General features: G+C 47.6%; 1 protein-coding gene across 2 annotated transcripts in view; it reads left to right on the top strand.

Annotated features, from left to right (window-relative positions):
* Positions 1-4,020: 4,020 nt before the first annotated feature.
* The window catches only part of BCL9 (BCL9 transcription coactivator), a 29,690-nt gene continuing 18,474 nt past the window's right edge, over positions 4,021-15,236 (top strand). The window contains exon 1 of one of the 2 annotated variants that reach the window (XM_041480277.1): positions 4,021-4,117. The gene's annotated coding sequence lies outside the window, so the exon portion shown is untranslated. The remainder of the gene's footprint in view (positions 4,118-15,236) is intronic. The other variant, XM_041480274.1, reaches the window with a different exon arrangement.

Genomic DNA, 15,236 nt, shown 5'->3' with positions numbered 1-15,236 from the left:
CTCATTAGAGCATGCAGCAGTGTAAACCTGAAAGCTTGTAAGAAAATGGTTTCATAGAGACTGATCTCTCTTGTCCCACAGCTCCTCTGATCATTTACACGGGAGCACAAAAGAGGGCAAAGAACCGCCAAACCTAAAGCAAACAAACAAAGCAAAACATCCTCCTAATGGCGTGTGTTCTTAATTTCCAACAGTGATGGTGTTTTACACCCACTTTGTGCAGGTGTACACGAATGCGGGTCGGGAAGCAGTGTAGAGAGCAAAGCTCTTAAGGAGTTAGTGGAGCTTCCCTGCTGGAAGGTTATAATCGCACTGAAAGAGGGAAATCTTGCCTCGGCAGACAGGAAATATGTGATGCAATTTCAGCATGGAGTTGCTAGAGATAGAATAGCCCATAAACTAAAAAAAAAAAAATAATAATTGTAGGGCACACTTTGCATGGCCCAAATGTGACATGTCGAAGCTAATAGCAAGGGATCCCGTGACTGCAGAAGCAGCAGTGTACTGGCTACATGGTGCATGGTGTTGGCATCCTTTACCTGCAAGGAAAAGTGCCTGTCTGTGATCCTGGGTATAGAGACTGTTGGCAGATTCTTCTTACTGCTGACAGCTTCCCTTGAGGCAAGGTTTTTTTAAACATTATTGATTGAAAAGGCCCAATCTACTGTTGTGTTTGAGGTGGAAGTGTTTTACATGGATTGACCGTGTGTGTGGTTGTAGAAGGCTCCACTTCAGACAGTCGATGGTCAGGAGCAGGGTGTGACTTCAGGAAAGGGTAGTCCCCTTCACATGCTGAGGATCCATGTCTCCATTTCACCTTCCCTCAGTCCCATCTTCAAAAGTTCCTTTTTCTCAGATGTTTCCACCTCCTCCAGTTGTGCCAGTTCAGCTGCTTGTGGGGTTGAAATCTACATCAGGGCTGGTCTGGTGTTAAGGTTTTGTTCTTGTTAGTAGGGCTTTTAAAAAAAAAGTTGGATCGTTTAAACAGCTCACCTATGCATGTAGCTACATAAATAGTTTAACTGGCACAAGTGAGCAGCAATAACTGAGAGAGCATGGCAGGATCCTCTAAAACTGGGTCTGCTGGAGATGGAACAGTGAAACAGCCACAGCCCTACACGCTCTTAATGTTATTTGCATGAGTAGCTCCATTGTGCTTCAGTGGGACTCTACTTACACATGTAAAATTAAGTGTTTGCAGGGCCAGGCCCTTGAAGAGAATAAAAGCTGCGATTGGGGTGTGCCATGCTCTGAACCATGTACAGAAAGTGTCATGCAAATATATTTTGCTGGCTGGGCTATCTCGTCTGATCTGTCTGCTCCGAAGAACCAGAGCTCCTGTGGCAACATTCCTTAGGCTTGGTTTGCTCTAATGGAAGAGGGCCCTGCTTTTGAATAGATAGGCTGATGTCCTGCCCTCGCTGCAGACAGGGAGTTGTGAGGAGAGCGTTCACAGTGTGGTGAGAGCTGTAATGCTTCCAAGATGTTCTTGGATTTGCCGGAGTGCTCTAAAGAGTCGGGACAGCTGGTTTCTCTGGGGCAGCTTTTATGAGCTTGGCCAAGGGAGGGCAAGGCCCCAATACCGGGGGCTGCTCTCGAGGCTGGCGGGGACGGTCCCACCATCTGGGGCTCTGCTACCTGAAATCCCGACTTACAACCAGTTAGGATCGTTTTGGAGCCTGTTGTTGTCAGTTCCCATGATAAAACCTTCAAGGACAGCCTTGGGAATTCACTGCTGTGGTGGATTCCCAAAGGTGGTGGGTGAAGCAGCAACTTAACTCTTGAGAGTGAAGCAAAGCACCTTGATCGCTGCTCTCCGGAGCCCCAAGGAGAGGAAGGAAGAGACTTAAAGCCGTTGGAGGGGAGAGGCTTGGTGTGGTTATTTGAGACCGCTGCCTGCAGAGTTGCACAGTCATTTATAACTGTTTGAAATGTGGGGGGATGGGGTCGGGGGGATGGGAGGGGAGTCGGAGGAACCACAGCATCTGCAAACTAGTAGCATTTTGTGCTCGTTTTCCCCGGTCTAACTCCTAAAGGGACCAGACAGCGAAATACTGGGTCGGAGGAGGGAGGAGAACAAACACGGCAGTTCGCTAACTCCATGTATTTTATCACTGCTGTTCCATGTGTTGGGATTGAGGCGCAGGGTAGGATTTTCAAAGACAGCTTTGGAAAACGGAAGTTGGGTGCCTGGCTTCCTTAGGTTCCTTAGAAAAATCCCAGCCTCTACTGCCCAGGGCAAGCAACTTCCTTTTAAGCAAACCAGGATGGGTTCCTGGTGTCGGTGGGAGTGAGACTGGATCTTCTGTGGGAAGGAAGCACTGTGAGGTACATTCTCTTCCTTGCACCGTGCTGGGCTGCCTGGCCAGCATGGTGGGATGCGTGAAGGACAGAAGGAATTGCAGGAGTTGCACTGAAAGAGACCCGTATCAATGTAAAAATGGGCAAGCTTTAAACATCATGTAGTGGAGAGTGTGGAGCCGATGGCAGCAAAGGTGGTGGTTCCAGTTTCACCGACGCTTCAGCTGTACAAGGTGCTGGCCGCGATCACTGGAAAGATGCAGGTGGGGCTGGCGTCAGTGGGTGGAAAGACTTGTCAGAGACCAGATTTCCACCTTCGGGTCGTGGATCCTGGAACTTGTAGCCCCAGGGACTTGTCTAGAAAAGATGTCAGTGGGCTGAAAGTCTGTCCAGCGGGAAATGCTTCGAGTCTCTGGTCTGCAAACCAGAAGAGACTGAAACCTCACTGTTAAGAAGTATGTCCCTGAAGGAAGAGTATCTATTTGGGGTAAGAGGTGATAATTAGCTACTGTTGCAGTGCTCAGGAAGCTGTAAAGAGTTCTTTAACAGTGTTTGCCAGTGGGCAAGGACAAGGGGAGGAGAAGAGAGGGACAATAAGAGAAAAAGGGATTGAGGGCTGAGCAAAGAGAGGAGGTGGTTTTATCTGCCAAGAGCAACGCCCAGCGTGAATGTTGCGCTAAAAGGGTCTTCTTCCAAAGACTTGAGTTACTTAAAAGTGGGAGTTGGACAAAGAATGGGTCGTACGAGGATAAAGGGGGAGGGAGGACACTGCATTTCTGTTCACTGATGTTGTATTGGCTAAACAGGTTATTCAGGCAGCGCGGATAAGCAAAACTGATCCGCTGACTTTCTCTGTTCGGCTGCATCGGTGTGCCGCCGGTGGCTTGGAAACCTCTTCCTTGCAGCCACGACATCGCCCATTTTAAGGACATTTTGTGGAGGTGAAGGAGAAGGATTAGAGGATGTTGAAAGCCGTCTTTTCACAGAGTAAGTCTCAGACTGAAAAGGGCGGGGGATTGCTACAAATCTTCAAAACTCTTCACTGCCAGTTTGAAACCAAACTACATTGATGTCTAATCCCCCAAACACGGAGCATTTGTCCAGGATGGGGCCCTTGAGCATTTTTAGGAGTTGATAGGTTGTGTCTGTTTGCCATTACTGCCTGGTCCCTCCCTGTTCAGTTCCAAGCTGTGGCTTATCCCGGCGCTTTCTCTCACCAGAAGAAAGCCCTCAGGTCACTCGGCGGGTGGGCAGTCGGGGTGCTCAGCCCCCGGCGAGGAGGGACGCGCTTCTCCTCCACTAATTCCCCCCCTCTCTCATCCCCCTTTCCTCAGAACCGTGTGGAAGGGACATGTGCCAGCCGGCCGGGCCCCTCCACGACGGTCCGTGGCTCCCCCGGGCCGTGCCATCGGTCTGGCGGCGATTGCCGGTGGCCGCCTCGGGTCGCCAGGGCGCGTGGAATCCCCCTCGAGGCGGGGGGAGCAGCGAGGCTGAGGCGGGGGTACCACGGCAGCGGCAGCGGAGTGGGCCTGGGCGGGCCGGTGCCGAGGAGGGCGGGCAGGGCACCAGCTTGGGGCCGGGCGGCGCCATCCCCCGTCCCGCATCCCGGATCCCGCATCCCCCGGGGGACAGCGCGCGCGGCCCCTCAGGGGCCCCGCGCGCGGGAGGGGGGAGCGGGCGCGAGGGGCTGCGCTGGGCGGTACCATGTGCGCGGGGAGCGGGGGGGGGAGGCGCCGGCGGACAATGGAGCCTGTGTGTGTGTGCGGGAGGGGGACGGAGCCGCCGCGCCGCCCCCGCCGGCCCCGGGCTGAGCGCGGTGAGTGCGGGGCGGGCACCGGGCACCGGCACCCTCACCGCCCGCCCCAAGTTCGGGAGTTGGGGGGGGAGGAGGTCCCGGGGGTGCCCCAGAGGAGGCGGCGAGGGGAGCCCAGGGGTTGCGTGGGGTGCCTGGGGGGCTGTGATCCGTGGAGGGATGTGTGGGGAGCAGGGGATGTGCTCCCTGGAGGGATGTGTGGGGAGCAGGGGATGTGCTCCGGGAGCCGTGCTCCCTGGAATGTGTGGGGAGCAGGGGATACCTGGGGGATGTGCTCCATGGAGGGATGTGTGGGGAGCAGGGGATGCTGCGGGAGCCGTGCTCCACGGAGGGGTGTGTGGGACATGGGGGATGTTCTGGAAGCTGTGCTCCGTGGGGAGCAGGGGATGCCTGGAGACTGTGCTCCATGGAGGGACGTGTTGGGAGCAGGGGATGCTCCAGGAGCTGTGCTCCATGGAAGGAGGTGTGGGCATAGGGAATACTCTGGGAACTGTGCTCTTTGGGATGTGTGGGGTGCTCTGGGGTGCACTGGGGGCCCTGGAGGTTGTGCTGTGTGGAGCGGCACATGGAATGCCTGCCTCGCGTCGCGGTGCAGGGGATGCCCCGGGGGCTGTGATCTATGGAGGAATGTATGGGATGCCATAGGGGATGTGCTGGGAGGAGGCATGTGTGGGCTGTCCTGGGTCGCAGTGTGGTGCATGGGATGCTCCAAGAGCTGTGCTTGGTGGAGAGATGTGTGGGATGCTCGGTGGTGCGGGGGATGCGCTGGGGCTCTGTGCTGTGTGTGGGGCTGTGCCCTGTGGGGTGCCCTGGGGCTGTGCCCTGTGGGGGCACTGGGGCTGTGCCCTGTGGGGTGCTCTGGGGCTGTGCGCTGTGGGGTGCTCTGGGGCTGTGCTCTCTGGGGGCACTGGGGCTGTGCTCTGTGGGGGCACTGGGGCTGTGCCCTGTGGGGTGCGGCACTGCTGTGATTTGCGCTGCCCTGAGGGTTGTGGAAGTGCCTTCGGGCCGGGCTGTGGAAGAGGACAGTGTTGGGTGGATTAGAGAGGTGGTTGTGAGATTCCAATCTCAGTGAGGGGCTGTTGGATTGGGAGTCACGACTGTCCTGGGAGAAAGAAGCTGGTGTAAAAGTGGGGCGGGAGCTGTGTGTGTGAACTCTGTGGTTGGGCTGAAGTGAGGGGCTGGGGCACAGGGATGTAGGGAGTGGGATACACTCCATGAAGTGAGAGGGTGGGAGATAGTGTGTGGGATATAGATCACCTGGGACGTGCTGTGAGGAAGGGATGGGGGCTGTGGTGCAGGAAGCACCATGAGCTATGGGCATCTGCAGGAAAAAATGTGGAGAGCTGGGTGAAGAAATGAGTATGAGGTTTGCTGGGGAGAGTGGTACATGAAGGGAAGCATGTGAGGAGTTGGGACTTGAGTCATTGTAAGAAAGAGATATGGGAGTGGGATTGGGGAAGCACTGGGAGCCACAATATGAGGTAGGAAGTGCTTTCAGCAGGAGGGAGGTGGTGCACATGGTCATGAGGGAAACTGTAGGGCTCCAGAGCTGGGAAGCAGTGTTGATAGATCAGGAGAGCAGGAATCCAGGGAACCTAAGCCTGTAGTATCAAAATGGTAGGTGGGATACTAAGTGTGGGAGGGGGATCTTGTGTATGGGGATTGTTGGGAAGAGCAATATCTGTCAAGGCAGGGGAAATGTGTTTATTTGGAAGGATTCCTACTAGGTAGAGGAGAGGCTCTGTATGTGTATGCATGAGAGGAAGTCTGTGCTCTGGCTGGCTGCAAAGGGGGAAGACAGACTAAATCTGAAGTTTCATGAGGCTAAGTGTTAGATGATGAGAAAATAAAATGGATAGTGTAGACCCCAAATGCTTAGGGAAATGGTGGGACAGGTGGATGCATGCAGGCAGCAAGGCTCTACTTCTAGGATGAGAGAGAACCCTGTATTTCTGTGTTGTCCAGCTCCCTGTCCCCAGGTTCCCTGTGTAGCTGATGGGTCTAAAAAGGCCTCTGAAGATGGAATGTTTGGGATGTGGAAGGTGGATTTTACTCGGGGAGGGTAGACAAAGCATGAGGAAACAGATGGGAAGAATCTGATGTGACAGTCAATTGTGGGTTGCTATTTGGGTGTAAAATATTAAGGTGGGATGATTACATGATTAGTGCTTTAATAGTAAACTACATGAGAAATCAGAAAATTGTCATGCAGCAAAGAATGAAATAAGTGTCAGATGGGAAGTGGTTGTGGAGTGATTTCATGCCCACCAAGGCGAAAGGGAAGATGCTTTCATTCTTCAGATGTCAGACCTAACATGGACTCTGAAGCTGGTCTGGAAATAATAATGAACCTCATTTTTGGGAGAGGAACATCAAGTCTTGTAGCCCTTACCTGGTAAAGTAACACCTTCTCCTCGGTCTGGGCAGAGAAGAAAAGGTTGTGCCAAGTCAAGTTTGTCTCCTTAAGCCTTCTTGTTGGTGACTGGATGATTTTCTGTCAAAACACAGTTGGAGGAAGCGGGGGAGACAGCTCTCTGTCTTTTTAGGGGTTCCAGTAACATTTTTATTTTCCTTGAAAGTATTTTGTCCTTGGTTTCTCTGTGAAAAGCCCACACAGACATTAGATGCTCTGAAGGATCCTTAAATGTATCACGCTTTAAAAGCATGAAGAGAAAAAGTGGTGCAGATTTTTTTTTTCTGTTTTGTTGGATTATTTGATCAGTGATTGCTCGAGATGCTACAATAACAACGGTTGGAAAGCTAGGCAAGGCATTATATGAAATCAAATGAAAGAATTAACATACTTAACCAGCTTTATTCCCACTTCTTTTTGTTTACCTCTCTCCTGTTTTCTCTGAGGTCTGTCATGGCCGATTTCTGGCTGAAGCGGGGTGTTACAGGTGTGGGAAGTTGATGGGGCACACACACAGAGTGTTTTGTGTCCATCCCGCGGCAGAGGAGCTGTGCTTGCAGGAGCGCACACGCCTGCTTCCCATGGCACAGGGATCTGCTTTCTTGCCTGAGCTACAGGGGTTGTTTTCCTGAGGTTTTATAGCCATTTTGGACAAGTTGGCATGATGGCTCTGTTACCCGGTGTGGATTTTTTTTCTTTTAACAGTGATCTCCAAAGAGATTATTTTTAATGAATGTGTCCTTTTTTTCTTACTCAGTGCATAAAAATGGCTCAAGGGCTCATATTCTTTCCCTGTCTCCCTTGCTGGCCTCTCCTCAAACAACAAAAGAAAGGCATCTTTCTTTTTTTGACTTGGAGTTAGCAACGATGTTAGTTTTGGGATTTTGGAATTTTCTCAGGGGGGCAAGTGCGTTTTTGTTTTGTTTTTAAATATGTTTTTTTTTTTTTTTTGGGTCGGGATTTTATTGTGGAGAGGGGTCTGGGGATCTTGGATCTCACTGCACTTGTGTGAACTCTTAACACCTTAATTGAAGGGGTGGAGATGCTGAATCACTAACAAAGACCTCCTTTATCCAAAATGTTAATCAATCATTGACGTTAAATAAGTGTGAACAAAACCAAGCAAAAAAAACCCCCACCCTAAACAAGTTTTTGTGTAAGTCCCCCTCCCATTCAGCTGCTCATCTTTGGTCAGGTTAACGTGATAAATTCTTTGGGGATGTGTTTTGTGCCTGTGCGCTTGGTTTTTGCAGTGTTTGGTAAAAGTTCTGTTTATGACTTCCAAGTGTAGTTTTCCCAACAAAGATTATTTAGCTCCTAGATGTCTAAAGAGGTTCTGGGAGAAATTGTGATTTGCTCTGGTGTGTGGGAGTAGCTGGACTATGATAGTAGTGTTGTGGCCATCTTTTTGTGCACTATTTTTTTTTCCTTGTTTGTTTTGGGGAATTATTTTGCTTTTCTCTCTTGTGATGAGTTAATTTGTTTATTGGTCAACACAGTCTTCTAAGCTAGGCAGGACCTGAATGTTAATGTGGAAGAAAATAAATAGGTTTCTGGTCATACAACCAGAAACTTTGTAGATCTCTTCTGGATATTATGAATACAAAGGGTGTGGACTCTTTCTTCCCTGTGCTTTCCCCCTCCTTCCCCCCCCATCTTACATTTCATCTTTACAGTTCATGTGCTTGGATTGTTTTCAGTTAGGGTTAGTCCACAGCCAAACTGCATTTGTCACCAAATATCCAAATATAGAAACTGAGGCGAATGTAAGCCACAAGGCTAAAATATTCATATACTACAGCTTTTCTGAGCAGTTTATATGTTTGATGTGGATAAGAATGGAGTACCTTTGATCCATATTTCCCAGCTATTCAAAGGCTTGCTACTCTGCAGCACACTGACTTCCCATACCTATTTCTACATGTTTCTTCCTAGATGTTGCTTTTTCCTCTGAATTCTTGACATGCTGTGTCAGTTCTCTTGCCTCACAAACTGTGCCTATGGCTTAGGAATTTTGCTGGTCTTTTACAAATTCAATAGGAAAAAACCCCAACCCCAAACACCAACAACAACTTTATCCTGTGAAGCAATTACACTCAAGTGAGTATTCAAACTAATTTTATCTTAAATGTGAGCTGTGCTACCTTGCAGAGCTTTTTCTCTTCTGCTTTGTAGAAGTTTGTCAGAATTTCTTCATAGCAATGCAGGCAGCCTTCATAAAATCCTTCTAACTCGTTTGTGTGGCCTTGGACTTCACAGAAATCTCTGTGCCTCCCTAAGGTCTGTGGTCTGTTTACATAGATACGAAGTCCTTTAACCCAGCAAGTTTTGCTGTGGGCTTGGATTTCCTGCTTACAGGCTCTGCTGGAGTCCCTCTAGCCTTCCTGCTGGCAAAATAAAGGTGTTAACTCAGTTTTTCAGAGCAATTTGTGAATGGAAGGAGATTTCATTGCCGAATTTTTGTTCAAGCACTGCACTGCCTATTGAATTTAAAAGACCTTTCCCCTATGTACCCGTACTTGTCTGTTAGGTTTTGTTTTGGTTTGTTTTTTGTTTTTTGTTTTTTTGTTTTTTTTTTTTACTGCTTTAAAAGTTTAATTGTTTTGGAGCTTGACCTCCTTTGTAGTAGGGATTATACAAGTCCAGAAGAACAGGAACTTTATTCATAATTAGGAAGTCCAGATAATCTTGAAGAACTTGAACAAAAAAAATGGATCTGTTGGGAAATTTCCGAAGGGTTGCCTTTAAGAACATGCGGGCTCATAAACACCGGTTAGCAACACTAGGTGACATTTAATGTGCTGAATCCAAGTGAACCGTTCCAGTGTTAACTTTTGATTTATGTTTTTGAAGAAGCAGGGCAGTGCTTTGTGACGGCACCCTTACCTGTGAGCCGAGCTGCCCTCTGTTCCTATTCCTGTGAGCTCTTCCTTCAGTGCTAGAGCTGGGTTTTGAGGAGTCCTTGGTGCTCATCTGTTTTGACTCTGCACCACCCCGTTGTGTGTGCTGGTGCTGCTGCTTTGGAGCAGCTGGATGCTGGAACGGATCAGGGAGCTGATCTGGATTAGAAGTAGCCTGGCAAAGAAATGATGATACTTAGCCTGCATCAGTTTGCCAAACTGGTTTGCCGTTTGGCCACGGGCACATCAGACAGCGTGGTGCAGGGGTGGGAGTAAATATTGGTACCAGCAGTTCTCTAGGCTGGCATTGCTGCCAAAAGGAATGCTCATCTAACTGTATCGCTAAGAGTCTGCTAAACTTGCTAAATGTTTTTGACACCTGTTTGTTACAGCTTCCCTTGCCTGAGAACAGCTCCTCCAGCTTACCTTGTTCTTTTTGCCAAAAATCATCTCTGAATGTATATGCAAGGTATCAAAAGAGAAGCCCTCTTTAAGAAGCTTTAAGCAGGGCCAACAGAAGAGTGTGGTGGCTTTGCTATGGAAGAGTTTCTGCTGCCTCAAGACTTTCTGATGATACAGAACATGTACTGTAAATTGACGATAGACTATTTAGTATGGTTGCAATTAAGCAGTGAAACTCACGCTGTGAGAATCTTGCTGAGGAGCAAGAATTCAGCAAGAGTTAAAAAGCATCAGATGTCTTTAAGAATATGAAGAATATTCAATTATCGTAATCAGTGGCAGTAGAAATTTTGGAAGAGGTATTAAGCCTGTGGTCTAAGGCTTCTTTTTTATTCTGCTGTAGCAGTTGTGCTTCTATATTGGGAAAGGGAGGGATGGAATAGCCTGTTGTGCCTGGGTTTGCTGCAGTATTCTCACACTCCTCTCTGGAAACTAGATTCAGAACCAGCATATGAGATGTGCCATAGGCTTCTGGTTGGATCCTGGTGAACCATCCTGAAATCTGGTCTGAGTTACTAAACTGTGGCTATCGTGAAGTGAGCTGCTGCCTCACAACTTTTTAAATTTTCTTTATTCCTACTTCTGTGGGTTGTTCTTACATATTCTTCTGCAGAGTTGAATCTGAGCACTCTGGTTTTGATCTACTTTGACAACACTAATTGAATTTATTTTAAATACTGTTACGAGATTGCAGTTAACTATAGCTGAAGAATGAATGTTATCTCTATAGAGAGATCCCTTTTTTCAGACAGACTTAAAAGCAGAAGTGGGATTTTCCTTGTTTGCCTCCAAGAAGATGCTTGTGGAATAGGGAAGGGAGATGAACAGTGGAGCTATAAGATGGTTGGCCTGTTTGTTTTTTAAAGCCTAGGCAGAATCAATGAAATTCTTTCAAAGGAAGGAAAAAAGTGCCTTTTACCACTGACATGATTTCTTTCAACAAAGAAAGATGGAGCAATGTCCTCTGAGATTTCTCTGAAAATTGGGTGCTGTAGTCTTGAAAACAGTGGTGGTTTTACGTGCTCCTTGGTGGTACAGTCGATGGCATAAAGGGTGGATGATATACACAACAATTTAGCTGCATATGGAATCGAGGGAGAGCTTGCTGTTTTCTGTATTGAGTGCAGAGCGGTTGTTGTGCAGGCACACATAGCCACACAGCTGCCTGTTCAGCTCCTAGCACTGGCAATTACTCTGAGCTGGGTGTCTTGTTTTCATGGCTGTTTGGCCTCTTAAGAAAGCAGTGTCTCTGTGTTTTTCCTCCTTGGCTTTCTGGTGAGGCTCTGCATAGTAGCAGAGCAAGAGAGCTTTAAATCAGTCACTGATGGTCTCTGTGTGCCTGTGGTTGTCCTCTCTGCCTTCTGAACAAAGGGTGCAGATATCTGTTTTACCTTATCAGCGGGGTGGCTGGGGCCCATGGGCTCTTTTAAAGCCAGGGTTGCTTGGATTTGGTGGCAAACTTGGGAACAGAGCTTGGCTCTTAACGTGCCTGTGATTTATCTACTCGACCGTGTTACTTACGCTCTACAAATTGCTTTAAGTCTGTGAGTCTGCCTGTGTATGTTGTGTCAAGCTATCTGTGCCACCTTTGCAGTGGGTACACAGTTGTGAAGACCTGAACAAAAATTCTGGTTTAGTGGTTCACTGATAAAAACACTGGGTAAGATCAAGCAGTGCAGACCATTTTTCACGTTGCCCAGAGCTCTGCTTTCTGCATTTTACTAAACTGACTTCTTCAGGTGTCTTGATATCACTGTTCCACTGCCTGTGAAATGGCAGTGTTTTATCTATGTACCAATCTGGATTTGTTTGAGGATTGATTAGAAATGTATTTGCAGTGTAATATAAAACCAAGTTGTAGCCTGTTGAGGTGAGCAGCCACAGCCTCAACAGGGACAGCGGGTACAATGGACAGTTGAAACAGTCCTATGTATGGAGAAACTCTTCAGGACTTCTGATGGTGGAATGGAAGTTTTCCACCACATTTTATATGTATGTATGAGAAAAAAAAGTAAAAAAACTTCAGGTCAAAATTGTTTGACAACTCGTTAGCAAGAAAACGCTTTCTTCTGCCTGTTGAAAATAATAATTTTGTATATATATGCATATATACAAAAAAAAAATTTAACCTTCTTGTGGTTGGAGGATAGAAGCTTGAAACTGTCAGGCAAATAGCCACCATCCAGCAGAAATGCTTCTGAATGCTTTAGTGAAAGCCAGCTTTGATTTGACAGTTGTGAGGCTTTGAAAATAGCGCTGTGTTTATACAGCACAGTAAATACTTTGAAGTGCGTTAGGCTGTGCTGTACATGCGTGGCTAACTAGAGGAATATTAAATGCCTACATCTTGTGTTGAGTGAGGGAGGATCCTGCAGCAATTGGAATTGCATGCTCCTCGTACTTTTATAAGATCGTGTCAAAGCAGTAGATTTGATAATAGACCTGATTATACAATTGCTTAATTTCTTGTCAAAATAACATTTTTACATGCAGTGTTCTGAGATCTTTGAGGTGACCTCATGTTATTTATCAAATGTCAGTTTTTCATCCCAGCAGCTTTGATATAATCGTGTAGCATCGTGGAGTACTGTGTACATGCAGTTTTTGCTTGCTGGAGTTCTTTGAAGTGCCTTACTCCTTAGAAGAGTCATTGCTGTGTGGAGGATCCTGCATTTAATAACCAGGAAGCCAGTATGGAATCACTGCACTGTGTCACTGAGGGTCGTGCTGCCTGTCCCACAGCTAATGTGGGTCTAAAAGCAAAGGAATGAGAGGTTCAGGGCACCAGGGACAAGCACACCCTGGCACACATTTTACCCAGCAGTAAGCTGCAGGGGATGTAGTAACTCTTCAGCTTTGCTCCCGTGGGAATGCTGGGTTTGTGGTGTTGAGCTCCCCAGGTGCCTCAGAACAGCAAGAGGGTTCATGCAGAGTAGAGGGATGGCTGGTGGTGACAGTCCTGAACAAAAACTGGTCTGGCAGGCACTGCTGGAAGGTAGTGATGCTCAGGGGAACCTTGGAAAAGTGCTCATTTGGGAGGAGAGAGACCAGAGAGCTGTAAAGGTGAAGGTTAACGTGAAGGAAGGTGTATGGCTTGCCCCCAGCAATTCCGACTGGTGTCGTGTGTCATGTCCCCTTGCAGCAGAGTGGGGAATTACTGCTTGCTGTAGCACTGTGTTTTTCTCAGAGGAGCTCTGTCCTGTACTGACCCATCCCAGCCCCACTTAGCTTATGAAAACTGACAAGACTGCAGCCCAAGGAGTTACGCCTGAGGATTGCTTCTTATCTTTCATTCTGGAAGCCTGTTGAAGGGATGCTGAAAGGGAAGGAGAGAGCACTTGGGTTTTTTTCTGTGTTGAACTGATTAGTGACTTGTTTCTCCCAAGCCTTTTGTTTAAGCAGTGTGGGTTAATACTTGTAGAAGAAAAAACTGCTGCCTCCTTTGTCCTGTCTCCCCAAACAGTATTTCAGCATATTTTCCCCCAGCCCCTTTCAACAGATTTTCTAGAATTTCTAGAGAATGGCCTGCTGGCAAGCTTGACACAGGTGTCTTTTACCTGTGGTTGTTCATGCTGATGTCCCTATTTCAGTTTTTGAAAAAATAAACCCAGAGAAGTAAGGGGAAGGAGATTGCCTGTGGCTTCTCCTAACTCCTGAAGAGTAAATTAAGTTTTGACAGAAGCCAAAGCTATGAAAGCAGGCCATAGAGAACTCTCATTACCCACTGGACTCCTGCATGCAATGCTGACTGATGCTTAGGCTATTAACTGCTAACATGACATGGAAAGCTGCAGAAGCCTGTCATATATTAGGGAAATACTGTTAAAATGTTTCTTGAAAAATCCCTTATTGCTGGAGCTTTTGATCTTTTATCAATATTTACAATAGCTGGGACTCCATGGCAGCCCGGCTGCTGCTCAGGTAAGCGACGCTCCACGTAGGGAGCTCCAAACTCCACTTGTAAAGTACATAGACTGCTCCCAGCACTGCTAACAGAGGTGGAGCTGAAGTGATGTTGGCAGCAGCACTGGAGCGCGCCAGGGCTGAGCTGAGGTCAGCGCGATGTCGTGACAGGGTGCGCGACGGCGTCCCCGACGCCCCGGCTGACCCGCACCTGCCAGCGCCACTGCTGCTGCTGAAGCTGAAATGGCAGGAACACCGAGGGGAAGTGTTCATAATGTTCCTGTACAGAAGCAGATAGCTGTAGCTTAGGCTTTGAGGGTTTTTTTAAAGAATTTTTCTTTTGGCTTTTTCCCCAGACTGATTTCTGGAACTGTGTCAGAATCTGCCAAGAGCTTGTTCCAGTCCCAAGTGAACCAAGTAGTTCAAGTGTTTTTTACATAATAGCAGATGGGAAATTGAAAAGCTCTCAGTGTTTGTCTGGGTACACCTTGAATTCGATCACCAGTGTCCGTGAGTGTCTGTCTCCTCCAGTGCTTTGGGGAAGGAGTTGTACGGAGTCAGAATCTGTCTAGGACAGCTGTGCGTCCCCACTGGATTAATAATGCACTGGAGTGTTGTTAAATACATTAAAAATAAACTTTAAAGGACGTACAATTGTCTGTTTGACAAGAAGTGTTAGTGTTGTTCACGACTCTTAGAAGTTATGCTTGTGAGAGTAGTGGGCAACATGTCTGTTGCAAAAGACTGTTTTAGAATGATTTTTTAAAGTACCTAAAAAGAGTGATTACTTATGCAGCCTTTATATCATGGCTACTGTTGATTATCCATTTACTTGTCAGAAGGAAGAGAATAGTTGCTGGAGATACCATTTTCTCAGAAAAAGGGATAGTGACATGAGAAACTCATAAAACACTTAATTCTCTGAGCCTTTGAGTTGGTATTGTGCTTTGTCAGTGATTGTCTTCACTGCACATTTTAAGGATGTAGAGCAAAAGGTTGGATTTTCTGTGGCCTTTGTTGTTTAGCGTGGACTTCAGGAGAGATTTGTTCTTTGGGAAAGATCCCTGTATGTGCTGATAGGGGTGGGAGAAATTATGGGAGGAAGGGTGTCTGTACTGTCTCATTTGAGAGGTGTGGATGGGCAGGCACAGGTCTGCTCAGCAGAGCTGCATTATGTGACCACACTGTACTGCATTTGCATGGGCCTGATTAAATATTCTTACAGTTTCTGGGAGGCTTATGCTGTGGTCCTAAATTCTTACAAGGGAACTTCTCTCCATGTAACAGCATAGAATCTTGCATGCCCTTTCCCTGTCTGTGTCTGTTGGTCTTCAGGGTGCTAATTTTAGGTGAGTCTGTCTTTGCTGAGCCCCTTTCTCTGTGCTTCAGGGCTGGAGGTAGTTGTGGGCAATAACCTACTCATTTAGAGTTTAACAGAGATGCT

The sequence above is a fragment of the Pyrgilauda ruficollis genome, unplaced genomic scaffold (genome assembly GCF_017590135.1).
Source record: "Pyrgilauda ruficollis isolate IOZ18807 unplaced genomic scaffold, ASM1759013v1 scaffold50, whole genome shotgun sequence".
In the NCBI taxonomy this organism is placed as follows: domain Eukaryota; kingdom Metazoa; phylum Chordata; class Aves; order Passeriformes; family Passeridae; genus Pyrgilauda; species Pyrgilauda ruficollis.
Note: the sequence above shows the minus strand (reverse complement) of the source record. Positions and strands in the feature narration are given on the sequence as shown.